Source organism: Channa argus, unplaced genomic scaffold, assembly GCF_033026475.1.
Source record: "Channa argus isolate prfri unplaced genomic scaffold, Channa argus male v1.0 Contig031, whole genome shotgun sequence".
Classification (NCBI taxonomy): domain Eukaryota; kingdom Metazoa; phylum Chordata; class Actinopteri; order Anabantiformes; family Channidae; genus Channa; species Channa argus.
Window position 1 is genome coordinate 451,105 of NW_027125250.1, and position 19,115 is coordinate 470,219.

The window sequence follows — 19,115 nt, forward strand, 5'->3', positions numbered from 1 at the left end:
GTTGCAGCAGGAAGAATATGTCAGTTTAAATGAGTCAACACCCCCAAGTCATATTAATTATCATGTTCCTAGAAGCACAGGCCGAGGTGGAGGAGTTGCAGCAATCTTCCATTCTAGCTCATCAATAAACCCTAGACCTAAACATAGTTATAACTCATTTGAAAGCCTTACTCTTAGCCTTTCACACCCACTATTATTTGTTATCGTGTACCGTCCTCCAGTCCCTTATTCAGAGTTTTTGATTGAATTTTCTGATTTTCTATCTGATTTAGTGCTTAGTACAGATAAAGTCATTATAGTGGGTGACTTTAACATTCATGTAGATGCTGACAGTAACTGCCTGAGCACTGCGTTTAATTCATTATTAGATTCAATTGGTTTTTCCCAAAATGTAAATAAACCCACTTACTGTTTTAGTCACACGTTAGACCTTGTCCTTACGTATGGAATTGAAGCGGATAATTTAACCATATTTCCTCACAACTCTCTTCTGTCTTACCATTTTTTAATAACATTTGAATTTACAATAACAGACTATATAGCAGTTATAAAACTGAAAAATTCCACTATAGCAGATGCTTAAGTGAAAAAGCTGTCAACAAATTTAAAGAAATTATTTCTTCATCATTTGCTTCACCATATGTTAATACAATGGAAAGTAGTCTCCTTAATGTTACTCCTGCACAAGTAGATTATCTTGTTGACAATTCTGCAGCCTCACTACGTACAATACTCGATAGTGTTGCCCCTCTAAAAAAGAAGGCAGTAAACCAGCAGAGGCGATCTCCATGGTATAGTTCACAAACACGCAACTTAAAACAGGAAACATGAAAGTTAGAAAGGAAGTGGCGTTCCAGAAAGTTAGAAGAATCTCATTTAGCCTGGAAAAATAGTTTAAAAATGTACAAAAAAGCTCTCAGTGATGCCAGAACAGCATATTATTCATCATTAATAGAAGAAAACAAGAACAACCCCCGGTTTCTGTTCAGCACTGTAGCCAGGCTGACTAAGAGCCATAGTTCTGTTGAGCCTAGTTTTCCCTTAACTTTGAGCAGCAATGACTTCATGACCTTCTTTATGAATAAAATTGTAGCTATTAGAGAACGAATTCACCAGATCCTCCCCCCAAAAATTACAGATAGATCTTCATGTACAGCAGTGCTAGAGTCATCGATAAGGCCCCAATCCCTGTTAGACTGCTTTTTACCCATAGATCTCTCTGAGCTAACTTCAATTATTAACTCATCTAAACCAACAACCTGTCTGCTAGACCCTATTCCAACTAAGCTGCTCAAGGAAGTTTTACCCTTAATAGATGCATTCATATTAGATATCATAAATCTATCTTTAGAAACAGGCTATGTACCACAGGCCTATAAGGTAGCTGTAATTAAACCATTACTTAAAAAAACCCTGTCTTGACCCAGGTGTTTTAGCCAATTACAGACCAATATCTAATCTCCCCTTTATTTCTAAAATAATTGAAAAAGTAGTCGCAAAACAATTATGTGATCACCTTCATAGGAATAATTTGTATGAAGACTTTCAGTCAGGATTTAGAGTTCATCATAGTACAGAAACAGCACTGGTAAAAGTCACCAACGATCTTCTCATGGCCTCAGATACTGGACTCATCTCTATACTTGTTCTGTTAGATCTTAGTGCTGCATTTGATACCATTGATCATAACATTTTATTACAGAGACTGGAACATGAAATTGGAATTACAGGAACTGCACTAGGTTGGTTTAAATCTTATCTATCTGATAGATTTCAATTTGTTCATGTTAATGATGAATCCTCCATGCACACAAAGGTTAGCTATGGAGTTCCACAAGGCTCTGTGTTAGGACCAATACTTTTTACTTTATATGTGTCTCCTTTAGGCAACATTATTAGAAAACACTCCATAAATTTCCACTGTTATGCTGATGATACCCAGCTATATTTATCTATGGAACCAGATGAAAATAATCAGGTAATAAAGCTTCAAGCATGCCTACAAGACATAAAGGCCTGGATGTCCCACAATTTTTTACTTTTAAACTCAGACAAAACTGAAGTCATAGTATTTGGGCCCAAAAATCTCAGAGATATGATGTCCAACCATATTGTTACACTAGATGGCATAAGTCTGGCCTCCAGTACTACTGCAAGGAACCTTGGAGTTATGTTTGATCAGGATCTGTCCTTTAACTCACATATAAAACAAATCTCTAGAACAGCCTTCTTCCACCTACGGAACATTGCCAAAATTAGGAGCATCCTGTTTCAAAGTGATGCCGAAAAACTGGTCCATGCATTTGTTACCTCTAGGTTGGACTACTGTAATTCCCTACTTTCAGGATGCCCCAGTAACTCCCTAAAGAGCCTGCAATTAATCCAAAATGCTGCAGCAAGAGTGCTGACTGGAACTAGCAAGAGAGATCATATTTCACCTTCACTAGCTTCTCTCCATTGGCTTCCAATTAAATGTAGAATAGAATTTAAAACCCTGCTTCTTACATATAAAGCTCTGAATGGTCAGGCTCCATCATATATAGAAGACCTCATAGCACCACATCATCCCAGTAGACCACTTCGCTCTCAGAATGCAGGCCTACTTGTGGTTCCCAGAGTTTCCAAAAGTAGAATGGGAGGTAGAGCCTTTAGCTATCAAGCTCCTCTCTTGTGGAACCAGCTCCCAGTTCACATTGGGGAAACAGACACCCTCTCTACGTTTAAGTCTAGGCTTAAAACCTTCCTTTTTAATAAAGCATATAGTTAGTTATAGTTATGCTGCCATAGGCTTAGACTGCTGGGGGACCCACCCCCCAATGCACTGAGCTCCTTTCCTCCTCTTGACCTCTCTCCTCTCCTCTTATCCCGCAATTGTCACCACTGTATGTCATTAACTCTGTGTGTTCTCTCCCGTAGTTGTCTTTGTCCTCCTCTGTCCCCTTCTCTCTGTCCCTTTCTGCAGGTGTCCCCCGGCTTTGAAGCTGTGTGTCTTCCAGCGTGAAGCTACTGGTCCTACCAATCTGCCCGATGTTTTGTTAATGCTTTTTGTTGCTCTGTTCTTTTCTCTCTCCCCTTTCCACTCACCCCAACCGGTCGAGGCAGATGGCCGTCCACCCTGAGCCTGGTTCTGCTGGAGGTTTCTTCCGTTAAAGGGAGTTTTTCCTCTCCACTGTTGCCTATGGCTTGCTCCAGGGGGAATTGTTGGGTTCTCTTTATATATCTTTATAATCTTGACTTTATTCTGTAAAGTGCCCTGAGATGACTTTGTTGTGAATTGGCGCTATATAAATAAAGTTGAATTGAATTGAATTGAATTGAATTGAAATCACGGTGGGACCTGTTATAGTGTAGAACGAATAAAACCAGCCTGTCCTTTGAGCTGTGTTGCTGGTCTCAGGATTTAATGTGCAATAAATGCAGGCAACTTTGGCAACAGTTCTTTCTGTTGTGCTCCATTCAATGACTCTAGTACTCTATCAAATTAAGGGGTTCAATTAATGTAATGCGATAATTGGATACTGGTTACTCTAAGAACTCTTTTTCTGGAGTTTGCTGAAAAAATGAATGCATATGTTAAAGCTCCATGAATTGATGTCTTCCCAGCAAAGGGCAAAAGAACACCAATACCAGCTGATAGATGTGTAGTGGCTTAATCAACAAGCTCTTTTTTGCCTGAGACATCCCATACTTCACGCATCAATCACTGATGGCCAGGGTAGCAATGAACTGATAAAGAGATAGGCTGATGACGAGTTTGCACATTTGATTCACAATAATTACGCATAATCTAAACGCTGTCTTTTCGGATTTCTTTGGAGTACCAAACAACCACCCCCCCCCCTTCTGTTGTCAGGATGGCCGAGCGGTCTAAGGCGCTGCGTTCAGGTCGCAGTCTCTCCTGGAGGCGTGGGTTCGAATCCCACTTCTGACAAATGTTGGATTTTAGGGACAACAGCTGACACTTGGAAAACACATTCTCCCACATTAGTCAAAGGTGGGGAACCACCTATTCTCCAATGCTGCTTACCTGGATGAATTCATAGACTTTGATGTTATACAAGTTACAGTTCATCTGGATAGATGCAATGAACATCACACACAGAGATAAGAGTGACACAGTGCTTAGATGTACCCAAACTTCCTTGTATTGACAATTTTATAGTTTGCTACATGATCACCCAATCTCCAAGTTGTCAATATGCACACAAAAATGAAATGAATCAAATCGTCTGGAAGAAACTGTTCAACAAAAGTAGCCTAACAATGTGAAATGGTTCCACGGTGTAATGGTGAGCACTCTGGACTTTGAATCCAGTGATCCGAGTTCAAATCTCGGTGGAACCTACCGCTGGCTAGTTGTAGGTTTTTTTGCCCCAATGAGTGACTCAGTTACTCCACCAACTGGGAGACACACAGTGGCATTGTCAACGAGCTCATCTTGTTCCAGAGACATAGAGCACTTTGTGCAATCAACACTCATGGCAAGTGTTTAAAGAACTAATACAGGGAGAGAGATGAGGCAAAGGTTGCACAATGGTTTCCGATAGACACACTTTTAAGTAAATATCCTTGCGGATCTCATTCAGATAATGCTAAAAACACATTTTGGGCATGAAGTGCGATCCCAGACACAATCCCAAATTCCTAATTTATAACCTTACCCCTCGTTTTCAAGTGCTTCCTTATTTTTGTGTTTCACCCCAAACAGAGTCATAAGGTCTAGTAGTTGAAATATCTCCCTGTGAAATGCAATAAGCCTTGAAACCCCTGTCAAGCATCAGAGTTTTCAGGACTGCTCAGTAAAACGACAGACTGTTAAAACTGTTGTCTGTGTAACACTGTTGACATTTCCAGTGCACACATTCTTCATTTGGCAGCATCTGGAGATTCCCTGGTGTATAGGTAAGCACTCTGGACTGTGAATCCAGCGATCTGAGTTCAAATCACGGTGGGACCTGTTATAGTGTAGAACGAATAAAACCAGCCTGTCCTTTGAGCTGTGTTGCTGGTCTCAGGATTTAATGTGCAATAAATGCAGGCAACTTTGGCAACAGTTCTTTCTGTTGTGTGTGTACCAAATGACGTGGTTCAATTAATGTAATGCAATAATTGGATACTGGTTACTCTAAGAACTCTTTTTCTGGAGTTTGCTGAAAAAATGAATGCATATGTTAAATCTCCATGAATTGATGTCTTCCCAGCAAAGGGCAGAAGAACACCAATACCAGCTGACAGATGTGTAGTGGCTTAATCAACAAGCTCTTTTTTGCCTGAGACATCCCATACTTCACGCTTCAATCACTGATGGCCAGGGTAGCATGAACTGATAAAGAGATAGGCTGATGACGAGTTTGCACATTTGATTCACAATAATTACGCATAATCTAAACGCTGTCTTTTCGGATTTCTTTGGAGTACCAAACAACCCCCCCCTTCTGTTGTCAGGATGGCCGAGCTGTCTAAGGCGCTGCGTTCAGGTCGAAGTCTCTCCTGGAGGCGTGGGTTCGAATCCCACTTCTGACAAATGTTGGATTTTAGGGACAACAGCTGACACTTGGAAAACACATTCTCCCACATTAGTCAAAGGTGGGGAACCACCTATTCTCCAATGCTGCTTACCTGGATGAATTCATAGACTTTGATGTTATACAAGTTACAGTTCATCTGGATAGATGCAATGAACATCACACACAGAGATAAGAGTGACACAGTGCTTAGATGTACCCAAACTTCCTTGTATTGACAATTTTATAGTTTGCTACATGATCACCCAATCTCCAAGTTGTCAATATGCACACAATAATGAAATGAATCAAATTGTCTGGAAGAAACTGTTCAACAAAAGTAGCCTAACAGTGTGAAATGGTTCCATGGTGTAATGGTGAGCACTCTGGACTTTGAATCCCTCCTGGAGGATTCATTTTTTAAAGATAAAATGAAGTCTTTTCTCTCTGCTCTGTGTGAAGAAAGTGAATTTGTAGTAGATATCATTGAGTGGTGGGAGCACGCCAAGTTTAAAATTAGGAGGCGCTGCATTGCACTGAGCAGAGAGAAAAGGCTAAGGGAAAGAGCTAAGGAGGCTGAGTTGAGACACCGTCTGAAAAGGGAAATTGAGCTTGTTGAAGCTGGGCATGGCCATCCCCTGGATGGCTATCTTGGACTGAGAGAGCAACTAGCACGCCTAGATGAGGAAAAATGTAAAGGGGCAGTGATCCGCAGCAAAATACAACATGTAGTGGAGGGAGAGCGCTGTACAGCATACTTTTTGGGCTTAGAAAAGAGAAGGCAGACCAAAACATACATAACAGAAATACAGGATTCTGAAGGCAATACACACACCGATTTAGTAGATATATTACAAACTATACAGGATTTTTACTCTAATCTTTTCAGTAAACAAAATATAGGAAAAGCACAAAGAGATAAAATACTTGGTAATGTCGGCTGCTCTCTCGGTCCTGAGGACGCGGCTATGTGTGATGGCGACCTCCACCCGGAGGAAATCAGTGCAGCCATTGCTGAAATGCATAGAGCTAGAAGCCCGGGTCTGGACGGCCTCTCGGCAGAGTTCTATCAGTCCTATAAGGATTTGCTATCTCCGGTCCTCTGTAGGTTGTTCTCTGCCATGCAAACGGAGAACAGATGTGCGGAGTCTTTCGTGAGAGGCGTGATCACTCTGGTTTACAAGAATAAGGGAGCCAGGACCGACTTGGGGAATTATAGGCCCATTAGTTTGCTCAATACTGACTACAAGATCCTGGCTAAGGTGCTGGCGTCCAGACTCAAAAGAGTGATTGGGTCGATAGTTGGGCCTACCCAGACTTATAGCATTCCGGGGAGGGATATTGCTGATTGTATCCTGTCAACCAGATTCTCATTTCAACAGCTAATGGCCACAGGTGGCATCTACTTGAGTGTGGACCTAGAGAAGGCGTTTGACAGGGTGAGTCACGAGTTCCTCTTTGAGTGTCTGGGGGTTTTTGGGTTCGGCCCAACTTTTCGAGCATGGGTGGAGCTGTTGTATGGCCGAGCTACTAGTGTTGTCAAATGTAATGGCTTCCTGACTGATCCCTTCCCTTTGGAGAGGTCGGTTAGGCAGGGGTGCCCCCTGTCGGCTATGCTTTATGCAATGGTGGCCGAGCCCCTAGCGAAATTAATCTTAAGCGATACAAAAATAAATGGAATACAATCACCGACTGGCTCAGACTTTAGAATTGCACAATATGCAGATGATATTAACATAATGGTTAAAGATAGGAACAGCTTGCAACGGGTGCTCGGTCACCTAACTGCATATGAGCATGCCACAGGGGCGCGAGTCAATAACAATAAATCTTCAGTGTTCAGGACTGCTCAGTAAAACCACAGACTGTTAAAACTGTTGTCTGTGTAACACTGTTCACATTTCCAGTGCACACATTCTTCATTTGGCAGCATCTGGAGATTCCCTGGTGTATAGGTAAGCACTCTGGACTGTGAATCCAGCGATCTGAGTTCAAATCACGGTGGGACCTGTTATAGTGTAGAACGAATAAAACCAGCTCGTCCTTTGAGTTGTGTTGCTGGTCTCAGGATTTAATGTGCAATAAATGCAGGCAACTTTGACAACAGTTCTTTCTGTTGTGCTCCATTCAATGACTCTAGTACTCAGTAACACCACAGACTGTTAAAACTGTTGTCTGTGTAACACTGTTCACATTTCCAGTGCACACATTCTTCATTTGGCAGCATCTGGAGATTCCCTGGTGTATAGGTAAGCACTCTGGACTGTGAATCCAGCGATCTGAGTTCAAATTACGGTGGGACCTGTTATAGTGTAGAACGAATAAAACCAGCTCGTCCTTTGAGTTGTGTTGCTGGTCTCAGGATTTAATGTGCAATAAATGCAGGCAACTTTGGCAACAGTTGTTTCTTTTGTGCTCCATTCAATGACTCTAGTACTCTACCAAATGACGTGGTTCAATTAATGTAATGCAATAATTGGATACTGGTTTCTCTAAGAACTCTTTTTCTGGAGTTTGCTGAAAAAATTAATGCATATGTTAAAGCTCCATGAATTGATGTCTTCCCAGCAAAGGGCAAAAGAACACCAATACCAGCTGATAGATGTGTAGTGGCTTAATCAACAAGCTCTTTTTTGCCTGAGACATCCCATACTTCACGCATCAATCACTGATGGCCAGGGTAGCAATGAACTGATAAAGAGATAGGCTGATGACGAGTTTGCACATTTGATTCACAATAATTACGCATAATCTAAACGCTGTCTTTTCGGATTTCTTTGGAGTACCAAACAACACCCCCTTCTGTTGTCAGGATGGCCGAGCGGTCTAAGGTGCTGCGTTCAGGTCGCAGTCTCTCCTGGAGGCGTGGGTTCGAATCCCACTTCTGACAAATGTTTGATTTTAGGGACAACAGCTGACACTTGGAAAACACATTCTCCCACATTAGTCAAAGGTGGGGAACCACCTATTCTCCAATGCTGCTTACCTGGATGAATTCATAGACTTTGATGTTATACAAGTTACAGTTCATCTGGATAGATGCAATGAACATCACACACAGAGGTAAGAGTGACACAGTGCTTAGATGTACCCAAACTTCCTTGTATTGACAACTTTATAGTTTGCTACATGATCACCCAATCTCCAAGTTGTCAATATGCACACAATAATGAAATTAATCAAATCGTCTGGAAGAAACTGTTCAACAAAAGTAGCCTAACAATGTGAAATGGTTCCATGGTGTAATGGGGAGCACTCTGGACTTTGAATCCAGGGATCTGAGTTCAAATCTCGGTGGTACCTACCGCTGGCTAGTTGTAGGTTTTTTTGCCCCAATGAGTGACTCAGTTACTCCACCAACTGGGAGACACACAGTGGCATTGTCAACGAGCTCATCTTGTTCCAGAGACATAGAGTACTTTGTGCAATCAACACTCATGGCAAGTGTTTAAAGAACTAATACAGGGAGAGAGATGAGGCAAAGGTTGCACAATGGTTTACGATAGACACACTCTTAAGTAAATATCCTTGCGGATCTCATTCAGATAATGCTAAAAACACATTTTGGTCATGAAGTGCGATCCCAGACACAATCCCAAATTCCTAATTTATAACCCTACCCCTCGTTTTCAAGTGCTTCCCTATTTTTGTGTTTCACCCCAAACAGAGTCATAAGGGCTAGTAGTTGAAATATCTCCCTGTGAAATGCAATAAGCCTTGAAACCCCTGTCAAGCATCAGAGTGTTCAGGACTGCTCAGTAAAACCACAGACTGTTACAACTGTTGTCTGTGTAACACTGTTCACATTTCCAGTGCGCATATTCTTCATTTGGCAGCATCTGAAGATTCCTTGGTGTATAGGTAAGCACTCTGGACTGTGAATCCAGCGATCTGAGTTCAAATCAACAAGAGGAGTTAATCATAATAACCTAATAAAAGTTAAGACTACTCCTCTTACAGAACAAAACCCCAAAACTATTAAATGTGGATTATTAAATATCAGATCTCTCTCTTCTAAATCTCTGTTAGTAAATGACTTAATAAGTGATCATCAATTCGATTTATTTTGTCTCACTGAAACTTGGTTGCAGCAGGAAGAATATGTCAGTTTAAATGAGTCAACACCCCCAAGTCATATTAATTATCATGTTCCTAGAAGCACAGGCCGAGGTGGAGGAGTTGCAGCAATCTTCCATTCTAGCTCATCAATAAACCCTAGACCTAAACATAGTTATAACTCATTTGAAAGCCTTACTCTTAGCCTTTCACACCCACTATTATTTGTTATCGTGTACCGTCCTCCAGTCCCTTATTCAGAGTTTTTGATTGAATTTTCTGATTTTCTATCTGATTTAGTGCTTAGTACAGATAAAGTCATTATAGTGGGTGACTTTAACATTCATGTAGATGCTGACAGTAACTGCCTGAGCACTGCGTTTAATTCATTATTAGATTCAATTGGTTTTTCCCAAAATGTAAATAAACCCACTTACTGTTTTAGTCACACGTTAGACCTTGTCCTTACGTATGGAATTGAAGCGGATAATTTAACCATATTTCCTCACAACTCTCTTCTGTCTTACCATTTTTTAATAACATTTGAATTTACAATAACAGACTATATAGCAGTTATAAAACTGAAAAATTCCACTATAGCAGATGCTTAAGTGAAAAAGCTGTCAACAAATTTAAAGAAATTATTTCTTCATCATTTGCTTCACCATATGTTAATACAATGGAAAGTAGTCTCCTTAATGTTACTCCTGCACAAGTAGATTATCTTGTTGACAATTCTGCAGCCTCACTACGTACAATACTCGATAGTGTTGCCCCTCTAAAAAAGAAGGCAGTAAACCAGCAGAGGCGATCTCCATGGTATAGTTCACAAACACGCAACTTAAAACAGGAAACATGAAAGTTAGAAAGGAAGTGGCGTTCCAGAAAGTTAGAAGAATCTCATTTAGCCTGGAAAAATAGTTTAAAAATGTACAAAAAAGCTCTCAGTGATGCCAGAACAGCATATTATTCATCATTAATAGAAGAAAACAAGAACAACCCCCGGTTTCTGTTCAGCACTGTAGCCAGGCTGACTAAGAGCCATAGTTCTGTTGAGCCTAGTTTTCCCTTAACTTTGAGCAGCAATGACTTCATGACCTTCTTTATGAATAAAATTGTAGCTATTAGAGAACGAATTCACCAGATCCTCCCCCCAAAAATTACAGATAGATCTTCATGTACAGCAGTGCTAGAGTCATCGATAAGGCCCCAATCCCTGTTAGACTGCCTTTTACCCATAGATCTCTCTGAGCTAACTTCAATTATTAACTCATCTAAACCAACAACCTGTCTGCTAGACCCTATTCCAACTAAGCTGCTCAAGGAAGTTTTACCCTTAATAGATGCATTCATATTAGATATCATAAATCTATCTTTAGAAACAGGCTATGTACCACAGGCCTATAAGGTAGCTGTAATTAAACCATTACTTAAAAAAACCCTGTCTTGACCCAGGTGTTTTAGCCAATTACAGACCAATATCTAATCTCCCCTTTATTTCTAAAATAATTGAAAAAGTAGTCGCAAAACAATTATGTGATCACCTTCATAGGAATAATTTGTATGAAGACTTTCAGTCAGGATTTAGAGTTCATCATAGTACAGAAACAGCACTGGTAAAAGTCACCAACGATCTTCTCATGGCCTCAGATACTGGACTCATCTCTATACTTGTTCTGTTAGATCTTAGTGCTGCATTTGATACCATTGATCATAACATTTTATTACAGAGACTGGAACATGAAATTGGAATTACAGGAACTGCACTAGGTTGGTTTAAATCTTATCTATCTGATAGATTTCAATTTGTTCATGTTAATGATGAATCCTCCATGCACACAAAGGTTAGCTATGGAGTTCCACAAGGCTCTGTGTTAGGACCAATACTTTTTACTTTATATGTGTCTCCTTTAGGCAACATTATTAGAAAACACTCCATAAATTTCCACTGTTATGCTGATGATACCCAGCTATATTTATCTATGGAACCAGATGAAAATAATCAGGTAATAAAGCTTCAAGCATGCCTACAAGACATAAAGGCCTGGATGTCCCACAATTTTTTACTTTTAAACTCAGACAAAACTGAAGTCATAGTATTTGGGCCCAAAAATCTCAGAGATATGATGTCCAACCATATTGTTACACTAGATGGCATAAGTCTGGCCTCCAGTACTACTGCAAGGAACCTTGGAGTTATGTTTGATCAGGATCTGTCCTTTAACTCACATATAAAACAAATCTCTAGAACAGCCTTCTTCCACCTACGGAACATTGCCAAAATTAGGAGCATCCTGTTTCAAAGTGATGCCGAAAAACTGGTCCATGCATTTGTTACCTCTAGGTTGGACTACTGTAATTCCCTACTTTCAGGATGCCCCAGTAACTCCCTAAAGAGCCTGCAATTAATCCAAAATGCTGCAGCAAGAGTGCTGACTGGAACTAGCAAGAGAGATCATATTTCACCTTCACTAGCTTCTCTCCATTGGCTTCCAATTAAATGTAGAATAGAATTTAAAACCCTGCTTCTTACATATAAAGCTCTGAATGGTCAGGCTCCATCATATATAGAAGACCTCATAGCACCACATCATCCCAGTAGACCACTTCGCTCTCAGAATGCAGGCCTACTTGTGGTTCCCAGAGTTTCCAAAAGTAGAATGGGAGGTAGAGCCTTTAGCTATCAAGCTCCTCTCTTGTGGAACCAGCTCCCAGTTCACATTGGGGAAACAGACACCCTCTCTACGTTTAAGTCTAGGCTTAAAACCTTCCTTTTTAATAAAGCATATAGTTAGTTATAGTTATGCTGCCATAGGCTTAGACTGCTGGGGGACCCACCCCCCAATGCACTGAGCTCCTTTCCTCCTCTTGACCTCTCTCCTCTCCTCTTATCCCGCAATTGTCACCACTGTATGTCATTAACTCTGTGTGTTCTCTCCCGTAGTTGTCTTTGTCCTCCTCTGTCCCCTTCTCTCTGTCCCTTTCTGCAGGTGTCCCCCGGCTTTGAAGCTGTGTGTCTTCCAGCGTGAAGCTACTGGTCCTACCAATCTGCCCGATGTTTTGTTAATGCTTTTTGTTGCTCTGTTCTTTTCTCTCTCCCCTTTCCACTCACCCCAACCGGTCGAGGCAGATGGCCGTCCACCCTGAGCCTGGTTCTGCTGGAGGTTTCTTCCGTTAAAGGGAGTTTTTCCTCTCCACTGTTGCCTATGGCTTGCTCCAGGGGGAATTGTTGGGTTCTCTTTATATATCTTTATAATCTTGACTTTATTCTGTAAAGTGCCCTGAGATGACTTTGTTGTGAATTGGCGCTATATAAATAAAGTTGAATTGAATTGAATTGAATTGAATTGAAATCACGGTGGGACCTGTTATAGTGTAGAACGAATAAAACCAGCTTGTCCTTTGAGCTGTGTTGCTGGTCTCAGGATTTAATGTGCAATAAATGCAGGCAACTTTGGCAACAGTTCTTTCTGTTGTGCTCCATTCAATGACTCTAGTACTCTATCAAATGACGGGGTTCAATTAATGTAATGCAATAATTGGATACTGGTTACTCTAAGAACTCTTTTTCTGGAGTTTGCTGAAAAAATGAATGCATACGTTAAAGCTCCATGAATTGATGTCTTCCCAGCAAAGGGCAGAAGAACACCAATACCAGCTGATAGATGTGTAGTGGCTTAATCAACAAGCTCTTTTTTGCCTGACACATCCCATACTTCACACATCAATCACTGATGGCCAGGGTAGCAATGAACTGATAAAGAGATAGGCTGATGACGAGTTTGCACATTTGATTCACAATAATTACGCATAATCTAAACGCTGTCTTTTCGGATTTCTTTGGAGTACCAAACAACCCCCCCTTCTGTTGTCAGGATGGCCGAGAGGTCTAAGGCGCTGCGTTCAGATCGCAGTCTCTCCTGGAGGCGTGGGTTAGAATCCCACTTCTGACAAATGTTTGATTTTACGGACAACAGCTGACACTTGGAAAACACATTCTCCCACATTAGTCAAAGGTGGGGAACCACCTATTCTCCAATGCTGCTTACCTGGATGAATTCATAGACTTTGATGTTATACAAGTTACAGTTCATCTGGATAGATGCAATGAACATCACACACAGAGGTAAGAGTGACACAGTGCTTAGATGTACCCAAACTTTCTTGTATTGACAATTTTATAGTTTGCTACATGATCACCCAATCTCCAAGTTGTCAATATGCACACAATAATGAAATGAATCAAATCGTCAGGAAGAAACTGTTCAACAAAAGTAGCCTAACAATGTGAAATGGTTCCATGGTGTAATGGTGAGCACTCTGGGCTTTGAATCCAGTGATCCGACTTCAAATCTCGGTGGAACCTACCGCTGGCTAGTTGTAGGTTTTTTTGCCCCAATGAGTGACTCAGTTACTCCACCAACTGGGAGACACACAGTGGCATTGTCAATGAGCTCATCTTGTTCCAGAGACATAGAGTACTTTGTGCAATCAACACTCATGGCAAGTGTTTAAAGAACTAATACAGGGAGAGAGATGAGGGAGAGAGATGAGGCAAAGGTTGCACAATGGTTTACGATAGACACACTCTTAAGTAAATATCCTTGCGGATCTCATTCAGATAATGCTAAAAACACATTTTGGGCATGAAGTGCGATCCCAGACACAATCCCAAATTCCTAATTTATAACCCTACCCCTCGTTTTCAAGTGCTTCCCTATTTTTGTGTTTCACACCAAACAGAGTCATAAGGTCTAGTAGTTGAAATATCTCCCTGTGAAATGCAATAAGCCTTGAAACCCCAGTCAAGCATCAGAGTGTTCAGCACTGCTCAGTAAAACGACAGACTGTTACAACTGTTGTCTGTGTAACACTGTTCACATTTCCAGTGCACACATTCTTCATTTGGCAGCATCTGGAGATTCCCTGGTGTATAGGTAAGCACTCTGGACTGTGAATCCAGCGATCTGAGTTCAAATCACGGTGGGACCTGTTATAGTGTAGAACGAATAAAACCAGCTCGTCCTTTGAGCTGTGTTGCTGGTCTCAGGATTTAATGTGCAATAAATGCAGGCAACTTTGGCAACAGTTCTTTCTGTTGTGCTCCATTCAATGACTCTAGTACTCTATCAAATTACGGGGTTCAATTAATGGAATGCAATAATTGGATACTGGTTACTCTAAGAACTCTTTTTCTGGAGTTTGCTGAAAAAATGAATGCATATGTTAAAGCTTCATGAATTGATGTCTTCCCAGCAAAGGGCAGAAGAACACCAATACCAGCTGACAGATGTGTAGTGGCTTACTCAACAAGCTCTTTTTTGCCTGAGACATCCCATACTTCACGCATCAATCACTGATGGCCAGGGTCGCAATGAACTGATAAAGAGATAGGCTGATGACGAGTTTGCACATTTGATTCACAATAATTACGCGTAATCTAAACGCTGTCTTTTCGGATTTCTTTGGAGTACCAAACAACCCCCCCCTTCTGTTGTCAGGATGGCCGAGCGGTCTAAGGCGCTGCGTTCAGGTCGCAGTCTCTCCTGGAGGCGTGGGTTCGAATCCCACTTCTGACAAATGTTTGATTTTAGGGACAACAGCTGACACTTGGAAAACACATTCTCCCACATTAGTCAAAGGTGGGGAACCACCTATTCTCCAATGCTGCTTACCTGGATGAATTCATAGACTTTGATGTTATACAAGTTACAGTTCATCTGGATAGATGCAATGAATATCACACACAGAGATAAGAGTGACACAGTGCTTAGATGTACCCAAACTTCCTTGTATTGACAATTTTATAGTTTGCTACATGATCACCCAATCTCCAAGTTGTCAATAATGAAATTAATCAAATCGTCTGGAAGAAACTGTTCAACAAAAGAAGCCTAACAAAGTGAAACGGTTCCACGGTGTAATGGTGAGCACTCTGGACTTTGAAGCCAGTGATCCGAGGTCAAATCTCGGTGGAACCTACCGCTGGCTAGTTGTAGGTTTTTTTGCCCCAATGAGTGACTCAGTTACTCCACCAACTGGGAGACACACAGTGGCATTGTCAACGAGCTCATCTTGTTCCAGAGACATAGAGTACTTTGTGCAATCAACACTCATGGCAAGTGTTTAAAGAACTAATACAGGGAGAGAGATGAGGCAAAGGTTGCACAATGGTTAACGATAGACAAACTCTTAAGTAAATATCCTTGCGGATCTCATTCAGATAATGCTAAAAACACATTTTGGGCATGAAGTGCGATCCCAGACACAATCCCAAATTCCTAATTTATAACCCTACCCCTTGTTTTCAAGTGCTTCCCTATTTTTGTGTTTCACCCCAAACAGAGTCATAAGGTCTAGTAGTTGAAATATCTCCCTGTGAAATGCAATAAGCCTTGAAACCCCTGTCAAGCATCAGAGTGTTCAGGACTGCTTAGTAAAACCACAGACTGTTAAAACTGTTGTCTAACACTGTTCACATTTCCAGTGCACACATTCTTCATTTGGCAGCATCTGGAGATGCCCTGGTGTATAGGTAAGCACTCTGGACTGTGAATCCAGCGATCTGAGTTCAAATCACGGTGGGACCTGTTATAGTGTGGAACGAATAAAACCAGCTTGTCCTTTGAGCTGTGTTGCTGGTCTCAGGATTTAATGTGCAATAAATGCAGGCAACTTTGGCAACAGTTCTTTCTGTTGTGCTCCATTCAATGACTCTAGTACTCTATCAAATTAAGGGGTTCAATTAATGTAATGCAATAATTGGATACTGGTTACTCTAAGAACTCTTTTTCTGGAGTTTGCTGAAAAAATGAATGCATATGTTAAAGCTCCATGAATTGATGTCTTCCCAGCAAAGGGCAAAAGAACACCAATACCAGCTGATAGATGTGTAGTGGCTTAATCAACAAGCTCTTTTTTGCCTGAGACATCCCATACTTCACGCATCAATCACTGATGGCCAGGGTAGCAATGAACTGATAAAGAGATAGGCTGATGACGAGTTTGCACATTTAAATCACAATAATTACGCATAATCTAAACGCTGTCTTTTCGGATTTCTTTGGAGTACCAAACAACCCCCACTTCTGTTGTCAGGATGGCCGAGCGGTCTAAGGCGCTGCGTTCAGGTCGCAGTCTCTCCTGGAGGCGTGGGTTCGAATCCCACTTCTGACAAATGTTTGATTTTAGGGACAACAGCTGACACTTGGAAAACACATTCTCCCACATTAGTCAAAGGTGGGGAACCACCTATTCTCCAATGCTGCTTACCTGGATGAATTCATAGACTTTGATGTTATACAAGTTACAGTTCATCTGGATAGATGCAATGAATATCACACACAGAGATAAGAGTGACACAGTGCTTAGATGTACCCAAACTTCCTTGTAAGCACTCTGGACTGTGAATCCAGCAATCTGAGTTCAAATTACGGTGGGACCTGTTATAGTGTAGGACGAATAAAACCAGCTCGTCCTTTGAGCTGTGTTGCTGGTCTCAGGATTTAATGTGCAATAAATGCAGGCAACTTTGGCAACAGTTCTTTCTGTTGTGCTCCATTCAATGACTCTAGTACTCTATCAAATTAAGGGGTTCAATTAATGTAATGCGATAATTGGATACTGGTTACTCTAAGAACTCTTTTTCTTAGAGTTTGCTGAAAAAATGAATGCATATGTTAAAGCTCTATGAATTGATGTCTTCCCAGCAAAGGGCAGAAGAACACCAATACCAGCTGACAGATGTGTAGTGGCTTAATCAACAAGCTCTTTTTTGCCTGAGACATCCCATACTTCACGCATCAATCACTGATGGCCAGGGTAGCAATGAACTGATAAAGAGATAGGCTGATGACGAGTTTGCACATTTGATTCACAATAATTACGCATAATCTAAACGCTGTCTTTTCGGATTTCTTTGGAGTACCAAACAACCCCCCCTTCTGTTGTCAGGATGGCCGAGCGGTCTAAGGCACTGCGTTCAGGTAGCAGTCTCTCCTGGAGGCGTGGGTTCGAATCCCACTTCTGACAAATGTTGGATATTAGGGACCACAGCTGACACTTGGAAAACACATTGGATCCATTTTTCCACATTCGTCAGAGGTGGGGAACCACTTATTCTCCAAGACTGCTTACCTGGATAAGGTGTGTTCAATCAGACAGAAAGTGCAGGAGCAGTGGGTAAAGCATGGATAGCTGACAAGCAAGCAGGGCTGTGGAGCTCAAGGATCATGGCTTTGGCACCCCTCTAGTTACGTATCAAAGGTAGTCTTTCATCTATGCCCTATAATCACTAATGAGAGTCCATTTGAGACTGACTCTATTGGCCAAATCCATAGATTTTGATGTTATACAAGTTACAGTGCATCTGGATAGATGCAATGAACATCACACACTGAGATAAAAGTGACACAGTGCTTAGATGTACCCAAACCGCGTTGTACCGCGTTGGACAACAGCTGACACTTGGAAAACACATTGGATCCATTCTTCCACATTCGTCAGAGGTAGGGAACCACCTATTCTCCAAGACTGCTTACCTGGATAAGGTGTGTTCAATCAGACAGAAAGTGCAGGAGCAGTGGGTAAAGCACGGATAGCTGACAAGCAAGCAGGGCTGTGGAGCTCAAGGAGCATGGCTTTGGCACTCCACTAGTTACGTATCAAAGGTAGTCTTTCATCTATGCCCTATAATCACTAATGAGAGTCCATTTGAGACTGACTCTATTGGCCAAATCCATAGATTTTGATGTTATACAAGTTACATTGCATCTGGATAGATGCAATGAACATCACACACTGAGATAAAAGTGACACAGTGCTTAGATGTACCCAAACCGCCTCGTATTGACATTTTTTTAGTTTGCTACATGATCAGCCAAATCTCCAAGTTGTCAAGTTGGAGACAATAATGAAATGAATCAAATTGTGTGGAAGAACCTGTTCAACAACATTGAGCTAGTAATGTGGGAAGGTTCCATGGTGTAATGGTGAGCACTCTGGACTCTGAATCCAGCGATCCGAGTTCAAATCTCGGTGGGACCTACTGTTGGCAGGTTGTAGCTTTTCTCGATGCAATGAATGACTCGGTTACTCCACCAACTGGGAGACTCACAGTGGCATTGTCATGGAGCTCATCTTGTTCCAGAAACAGAATACTATGTGCACTAAACACTCATGAAAATTCCAAAAAAACTTAATAACATAATAATCCTTGCTGATCTCTGTCACATAATGCTAAAAACACATTTTGGGCATGAAGTGCGATCCCAGACACAATCCCCAATTCCTCTTTTATAACCCTACCCTAGTTTTTAAGTGCTTCCTTATTTTTGTCATAAGGGTTAGTATTTGAAATATATTAAAAATAGTGTCTGTGTAACACTGTTCACTTTTCCTGTGCACACTTGCTTCATTTGGCAGCATCTGGAGATTCCCTGGTGTATAGGTAAGCACTCTGGACTATGAATCCAGCAATCTGAGTTCAAATCACCATGGGACCTGTTATACTGTAGAATAAATAAAACCAGCTGGACCTTTAAGCTGGCTTGCTGT

General features: G+C 41.3%; 7 non-coding genes across 7 annotated transcripts; all 7 read left to right on the plus strand.

The window, feature by feature from the left end:
• The first annotated feature begins 3,848 nt into the window (after positions 1-3,848).
• On the plus strand, positions 3,849-3,931 carry trnal-cag (transfer RNA leucine (anticodon CAG)). Its single transcript has one exon. It is a non-coding gene; the product is annotated as a tRNA-Leu (tRNA).
• A 341-nt stretch (positions 3,932-4,272) lies between these two features.
• trnaq-uug (transfer RNA glutamine (anticodon UUG)) lies at positions 4,273-4,344 on the plus strand. The gene has a single exon. It is a non-coding gene; the product is annotated as a tRNA-Gln (tRNA).
• Positions 4,345-8,311: 3,967 nt separating this feature from the next.
• trnal-cag (transfer RNA leucine (anticodon CAG)) lies at positions 8,312-8,394 on the plus strand. Its single transcript has one exon. It is a non-coding gene; the product is annotated as a tRNA-Leu (tRNA).
• Positions 8,395-13,430: 5,036 nt separating this feature from the next.
• On the plus strand, positions 13,431-13,513 carry trnal-cag (transfer RNA leucine (anticodon CAG)). Its single transcript has one exon. It is a non-coding gene; the product is annotated as a tRNA-Leu (tRNA).
• Positions 13,514-15,056: 1,543 nt separating this feature from the next.
• On the plus strand, positions 15,057-15,139 carry trnal-cag (transfer RNA leucine (anticodon CAG)). The gene has a single exon. It is a non-coding gene; the product is annotated as a tRNA-Leu (tRNA).
• A 1,514-nt stretch (positions 15,140-16,653) lies between these two features.
• trnal-cag (transfer RNA leucine (anticodon CAG)) lies at positions 16,654-16,736 on the plus strand. The gene has a single exon. It is a non-coding gene; the product is annotated as a tRNA-Leu (tRNA).
• Positions 16,737-18,533: 1,797 nt separating this feature from the next.
• trnaq-cug (transfer RNA glutamine (anticodon CUG)) lies at positions 18,534-18,605 on the plus strand. The gene has a single exon. It is a non-coding gene; the product is annotated as a tRNA-Gln (tRNA).
• The last annotated feature ends 510 nt before the right edge of the window (positions 18,606-19,115 follow it).